Here is an 8,037-nt window from a genome sequence, read left to right as displayed (position 1 = left end):
GCAATAAATATATCCCTGCACTGAAGGGGGTTGGACTAGATGACTCTTAGGGTCCATTCCAACTCTACAGTTCTGTGATTCTACAGTGGGAAGGAAAGCTCCATCCAGTGGAGGATTCCCTCCAGTAGGGGAAGAGACATAGCTCAGTGGCAGAGCATCTACTTTGCATACAGAAGATCCCAGGTTCAGTCTCTGGAATCTCCAGGTAGGGCTCTGAATGTCCCCTGGCTGAAACCATGGGAAGGTGCTGCCAATCCGTGTAGGCAATACTGAGCTAGATGGGCCAGTGGTGTAAGGCAGCTTTCTAAGTTCTTCCTATGGTGCATATAACCGGATCCTCTGCCATTTGCTATTCTTTACATAGCAAAACAGGGACGCGGGTGGTGCTGTGGTCCAAAACACAGAGCCTTGGGCTTGCTGATCGGAAGGTTAGTGGTTCAAATCCCCACGACAGGGTGAGCTCCGGTTGTTCAGTCCCAGCTCCTGCCAACCCAGCAGTTCGAAAGCACATCAAAGTGCAAGTAGATAAATAGGTACCACTCCGGCAGGAAGGTAAACAGCGTTTCCATGCGCTGCCCTGGTTCGCCAGAAGCAGCTTAGTCATGCTGGCCCCATGACCTGGAAGCTGTATGCTGGCTCCCTCGGCCAGTAAAGCAAGATGAGAGCCGCAACCCCAGAGTCGTCCACGACTGGACCTAATGGTCAGGGGTCCCTTTACCTTTTTACATAACAAAACAGTGTGCATGTTACTTACATTACGGCTGTGTTCAGCACTTTTACAAAAGGGATGTGTGTGGGGAAAAACAGAATCAGTATCATCCACAAGTACATAGAAGACAATGCCTTGCCTGCACCTTATAATCTAAATATGTCCCTGTTTCAGGAGGCCTCAATTTAGTTATCTTATATCCGTTTTGAAGATCTCCATCATGGATTCTGTTTCATGCAAAAGGGCAGAATGATATATTTCTGTCCTGCACTCTAGGATAGCTCAGCTGAATCTCAGGGTCATGGCTTTGAGTTCCACATTGGGCGAAAGATTCCTGCATTCCAGGAGGTTGGACTAGATGAGCCTTGTGAACCCTTCCAACTCTACAGTTCTATGACTGTATGACCTGAGCCATCTTCCTGTGGTCAGGTTGTTTACCTTGTCCTAAACACCTGTCAGGTGAGATCGCTGGACAGCCTGTTCTATGCTGACATTGTTTCCCCCCTGAAGTGTTGAATTGACTTCATGGCTATGGTTCTTCTTCCCAAAAGCTGCTTTGTGGACCTATTTTGGCTGGGCAAAAGGCCTCAAACAAATCAACCAGCATGGGCCAACTGCAACAAAAGAGAAGTTTTCAGTGTTCCCATGGAAATACTTGAGTGTGCAGAAAAACAACAATATTAGCTTCTTAAATTAGTTGATACATTTTATTCCTGCCACACACAGGGGCATAGCAGCGGGCGGGCGATAGGGGCGCTCCGCACCGGGTGCCACCACTGAAAGGGTGACAGATTCTGGGCGGCACTCACCATGGAGCCTGCAGTGCACCCAAGCCATGCGTCTCTCCTGGGAGAGATGCGGTGTCTCGGGCGCGCACAGGCTCCGCTGCCGAAAAGGTCTGCCTGCTGCCTCCCCGCTCAGCTGTAGGGTGGCTGAGGGGGAGGAAGCAGGCAGACACCTCAGAGCCCCACAGGCGCTTGCTCTGCTTCTAGCACATTCCTCTCGCAGGACAAGACTTGGCATGGGGCACTGGAGCAAGCACTGGAGCCAAGAACTTCCTGCTGAAGATTAAGCCATTTGAAAATTAATTGAGTTAATTGTTCCCTCAGCTGCTATTTGGTCTGCAGGAAAGGCCTCTTATGCTTAGCTTTTCTGCTTATTTGCATGCTATGAATGGATGAAACACATAAGAGTTTGGATTTGATATCCCGCTTTATCACTACCCGAAGGAGTCTCAAAGCGGCTAACATTCTCCTTTCCCTTTCTCCCCCACAACAAACACTCTGTGAGGTGAGTGAGGCTGAGGGACTTCAGAGAAGTGTGACTGGCCCAAGGTCACCCGGCAGCTGCATGTGGAGGAGCGGAGACGCAAACCCAGTTCACCAGATTACAAGACTACCGCTCTTAACCACTACACCACATTGGCTCTCATAAGGGGGAAGGGCTTGGGACTGGGCTAAATTAAATTGTGCTGGTTGGGGGAGGTATTGAGCACAGGACGCTATAAAGTTCATGTTTAAATTACTGCCTTTGAAGCATACCACAATGAATTTTCAGAATAAAAAAAATGCATTTTGAGGAGTTATTTCACCTATGAGAAGACTGCACGAGATTTTTGTTTTCTCCCTGCAATTCGCTTCAGTTTTTTATTGTTCTTTTGTTTTGTTTCATGTTTTGGATCCAGTTCCTTGAGCAGCAGATGATGCTGCCGACCAAATGGGAAATGCTACAGCAACGCCATAGGTGCCTTTGACTGGACTTAACTGTCCAGTGGTCCTTTTTCTTTAGGGACACGGGTGACGCTGTGGTCTAAACCACTGAGCCTCTTGGGCTTGCCGATCAGAAGGTCAGCGGTTCTAATCCCCACGATGGGGTGAGCTCCTGCCAACCTAGCAGTTTGAAAGCACGCCAAAAAGTGCAAGCAAATAAATAGGTACCGCTCCAGCAGGAGGGTAAATGGCATTTCTGTGCGCTGCTCTGGTTTTGAGTTTCCGTTGTGCCAGAAACAGCTTAGTCATGCTCACCACATGACCCAGAAAAACTGCAGACAAACACTGGCTCCCTCGGCCAGTAAAGTGAGATGAGCACCGCAACCCCAGAGTTGTCTGCGACTGGACTTAACTGTCAGGGGTCCTTTACCTTTACCTTTTTACAGCACTATAGTCTGCAAAGTGTGAACCTTCAAAGTACTGAATCACTTTTTCCAGTCTTCTACCCAAAACTTGAGGATGCAACTAAGCGGAGTGCAAGGACAGAAGGGACTGCTGTTATCAGAACCCCAGCTACTGCAAGTGGTTGTGGAACACCCAGCTACAAGGTTGGAGAATATAGTTAAAAAGGAACAAGCACTTTGGAAATTGCCTCAGACAATTGGAAAACTGGAGGTTATGCAAAACAATGGATAAGGTCTTGCTCTGACGCTGCAATTGGTGGAGATATCTCAGGTGGCCTAGAAAACTTTGAAGGCATCTTCTGTTGTTCTGCAAGTCAGAGATATAGCTCTGGAAGGGTAGGGTGTTGCTCCAGATGCATTACCTGCTCTAGTGGTAGCATAGGTAGATCAGCATCTTGTGGGAGTGAAGGATATGCTTCTCCCATTTTTGTAAGAGAGCATTTTTGTAGAAGTAGTGTATATGACACTAGAGGCAAAGAGAGCTCTGAGATATGTGTAGCTCTAGAAGTTCAGGTTGCAGCTCCAAAGACAAGAGATACAATTGTATGCATGAGGAATGTGATTACAAAAGCTTAGGGAACTGCTGCAGGAAGAGTGTTTGGCTAGAAGATTGTAGAGATGAAGGAAGATTTTTGGGTACTATGTTTGGCTCCAAACCTTCTGGAGATGAGCAGTTCTGGAAGTAAGAGACCCAGTTTTGGAATTGGGAAGGGTAGATCTAGAGGTATTAGTAGTTTAGAGTGGGGAATAAATAGCCCACCAGAATGTGGAAGTGGAGGGTTTCATTTTGGGACACTTGACTGTGGGTCAACTGAATGTGAAGGACGTGCCTTCTGGGCAAGGAACTACTTTGTGAGCATTGGGGTTCATGGAGTTACCTGGGCAGGGAAGATTGATTGTTAAACCATTCTGGAAACTGTAGATTTGTAAGGGGCAAATAGTCTGCTAACAGCTCTCAGAACCCTTCACAGACGGATGGATGCGGGTGGCGCTGTGGGTTAAACCACAGAGCCTAGGGCCTTGCCAATCAGAAGGTTGGCGGTTCGAATCCCCGCGACGGGGTGAGCTCCCGTTGCTCGGTCCCTGCTCCTGCCAACCTAGCAGTTCAAAAGCATATCAAGTGCAAGTAGATAAATATGTACCACTCCAGCGGGAAGGTAAACGGCGTTTCTGTGCACTGCTCTGGTTTGCCAGAAGCGGCTTAGTCATGCTGGCCACATGACCCGGAAGCTGTACGCTGGCTCCCTCGGCCAATAAAGCGAGATGAGCACTGCAACCCCAGAGTCGTCCATGACTGGTCCTAACGGTCAGGGGTCCCTTTACCCTTTACCTTTATGGATGTTTAAAGTGGCATGATATTGCTTTAAATGTATCATACAGATGGTTTCTATTGCACTATTGCATCAAGAATATGTGGCAGAATACACCCACAAGAAAATACATCCGTCTGGAGAAGCCTGAAGTATATGGCAGACTGTACTCTTCTGAGTAACCATAAGAATATTCTATTCATCCAGCAAAAAATATTTCCTCTGTAGGTGTGTTTTTCTTCCCCCGCCCACCTTAATAGATTCCTGTTCTTGAAATCTTTAGTAGCCCTAAGCAGTTGTCAAATTACAAGAGGCATATATTTAATGGAGCAAATTGCATCTTAGATGGAAAAGGATCCTCCCTGCAGAAGGTGGTGAGCCTGGCATTCCTCATGAACCCAATAAAATTAACGAATGCCTAAGTGAGGGGATTAACAAGGCAAATAAGCCTGGTCTAACTTTGCCACAGACACAGGGCTCAATAAATGCTGCCCGTTCTGTCTCAAAGGCAGACATGCCTTTTAAATGAAAGGGAGTTGGTTGCTGGATCAAGGCTGGAACAGAATCCCAAGGAGGTCCTTCCTCTTCTTGCCCCACAGTCATCAGACTTGGTGGCACCTCCGGAACAGGGCATGGTGATCTTTGGACGTGTCAGCTGGTCCAGAGGAATGTGATGAACAAGTGAATAGCCCAAGTGTATGGCCCCCTACAGACACACACAAACCCACACACCCAAAATCAAAACAACCATCTCCTCCCACAAAGACATTAAAACTTTGTGCCAGTTGAACCATTTTTGAATGAGTTACTTACAAGGAGATGTCTGATTGTGCAAGTATAGCTGTCTAGATTCAAATGCCAGAGGCAGATGCTTTTATTCCAGCCTCACAGAATCCCCTTTCCTTCATTCTGTGGAACTGTGTGAACATAACAACACCAACCACATTTATATCCTGCCTTTTCTCCAAAGTGTTCAGGGAGGCATACATGACTCTCTCCCTGTCCCTTTTATCTGCACAACAAACCTGTGAGGTATGTTAGCCTGAAAGAGAGTCGCTTATCCAAGGTCCCCAGTCTACCCATTCATGGCTGAGTGGGGATTTGAACTCTATCTCTGAGATCTTATTCCAGTAGACTACTGGAATAAGCCACTACACTGGCTTTCACATCCTTTCTTTCCCTCCATTCCCTTCTCAGGAAAATGTCTGTCCACTCCTTGACCATATACAATAAGATGCATGAGAGCATTAAGTGGCAAGAGAGATTTTCATTTATTGCCATCATGGATGTTTGCACCTTGCAAGCTGGTTTCTGTCTGTCATCTGCGTAAAAAGGTAAAGGACGCCTGACCGTTAAGTTCAGTCACGGACAACTCTGGGGTTGCGGCGCTCATCTAGCTTTAGTGGCCGAGGGAGCCAGCGTTTGTCCACGGACAGCTTCCAGGTCATGTGGCCAGCATGACTAACCCACTTCTGGTGAACCAGAGCAGCGCACAGAAACGCCGTTTACCTTCCCGCCGGAGTGGTACCTATTTATCTACTTGCACTTTGAGGTGCTTTCGAACTGCTAGGTTGGCAGGAGCAGGGACCAAGCAACGGGAACTCACCCCGTCGTGGGGATTTGAACCGCCAACCTTCTGATCGGCAAGTCCTAGGCTCTATGGTTTAGACCACAGCACCACCTGCGTCCCTTGCCATCTGTGTACAACAGCACTTATTTCCATGCAAGCTGCTTGTCTCAGAAATACTGATGGTATTTCTCATTTAAGTCAGCAAATGACTCACTTGCTGGGTTGTAGCTTAGCCTTGATGCTTTCTTCAGCTCCACCATTGCAGGTTGCTTGCCTGGTTTCATATTTACTCAAAGGTCCAGACCTTAACTAGCATTCCAGTCCTGAAAAGTAGCTGAGTGACCAAGAACTGCTAGAGGCTGGGCTATTCCAAATTTAAAAAATGATTATGAGGCATGTGAACCACAGCACTTGCTGTCCTTGCTGAGCAAGAGGCAGGAGAGCCAGTGGCTTCAATTAGAATGCTTCTTACTGACAGATGTACAGCTGCTGGCATTTTGCCACACATGAAGAAATATGTTAAATTCAGGACGACAAATCAACATACTACAATGCAGGCAGTTTTTCAGGCCTTGATGAGGAGAATGGAACTGCTATCGCAGGGGCTCTCTCCAGTAACTCTCCTGCAAGATCATCTGGTGTACATACTACCTCAGAAGGTGCTGGGCTCTCCTGTAATGGAAGTTTTAAAGCAGAGGTTGGGTGTCCATCTGCGATGGGTGCTTTAGTTGAGATTTCTGCATTGCAATGGGTTGGGTTAGATGTCCCATACAATTCTATGGTTCTATGATTCCGTTGTATGCATGTGTGGGTATAAATGCAGCTGGTGTGATTCGTGCCAGCAGGATCTAGTGCAATGCCTCAAAATGGAGCAATGCGGGGGGGGGGGCAGGACAGAGTTTGCCTGGGTCTATTGGATCATGAGCCGGCCCCACTGCCACCACGTGACAGCATTTCTGGTGGTTTGTTGTTCTTCAGTTCTATGAATTTGCGCCTTTGTAGAAAACTGGATGATGCTAATGCTTCTCTTCATTTCTTGTTGCTTGCATTAATTGTGTCTCTGTACACTAACACCATCTCAGTACAGTGGAACCTCTACTTATCACCATAATCTGTTCCGGTGGCCCGTCCTTTAGGTGAAATGGGTTGCTGATAGAAGCGCCGTTGTGCGCATGTGCAGATGGCGGCAGCTGCTTCTGCGCATGCGCAAATGGCGGAAGCTGCTTCTACGCATGCATGAATCACAGCAAACCCAGTATTTACTTCCGGGTTTGCCGCAGTCACGACTTGGATCGGGCCCAAGTAGAGGCAGTCGTAAGTAGAGGTTCTACTGTACAGTGATACCTTGGTTTACATCCATAATCCGTTCTGGAGGTCCGGTTGTAAACCAAAACAGGTTGTATCCCAAGGCGTGCTTTCACCAATGGGGCCTCCCTCCCCCCCAAAAAATGGGTTGTAATCCAAAAAAAGGGACACGCACTTCCGGGTTTGACGTGGTTGTAATCCAAAACAGTTGCAAACCAAGGTACCACTGTATTAGAAACATCTTCTGAACAGATAAGGGTGACAGTAACAACAAACAATAATGCTTCAGCTTTTATATTGTATTTCCCCCCCAAAACACAGGCATTATTGCAATAATCATTACAAAAACACTGTAAGCATAGCTATATAGAAGCAGGGAGAAGAGTGCATTCATGTTTTCATAATTTTCCAGCCAACCAGCTGGCTCCACTCACTGATCTGTTCATGCTATAAATAATAAAAGGGTAGATGTGCCAGCTGTGCATGTTAAAGGCACAATCATTTGATTGAAAATGGAACGGCTTTTTGAGATGTGTCAATAATAATGAGCAACGAAAATAGTAGGCATGAGAAGTAGTCTTGATTTACGCCCCCCCCCCATGTAATCCTGATTATGTCAGAGGTGGGCAACCTGGGTGCATTATAGCCAGCTCTCATCAGCTGTAGTCCAGCAAGAACTGGAGGGTCTCAGGTTACCCATACCTGTTACATATCTTAGAGAGGACTTTTACACCTCGTTTTTTATGATTTTAGTTCTGAATTTCAAAAGTTTGCAAAACGATACATACATTCCAAATACACATCCATTTCACATTTGACTTCCCCTCCATGGTTTCCCCTGTAATTTCTAAATTTGTTGCATATTATAAATATTCTATCCTTTCCAAATTGCACTCCAATAAGTCTTCATCTGCTGTTCTTCATTCAAATTCTACCTGCATTTTTACATGTTTACAGTAATTCTTTAAAT

The sequence above is a fragment of the Podarcis filfolensis genome (genome assembly GCF_964270895.1).
Source record: "Podarcis filfolensis genome assembly, chromosome: 2".
Lineage (NCBI taxonomy): Eukaryota > Metazoa > Chordata > Lepidosauria > Squamata > Lacertidae > Podarcis > Podarcis filfolensis.
The sequence above is the reverse complement of the archived record's forward strand: the minus strand, read 5'-3'. Positions refer to the sequence as shown.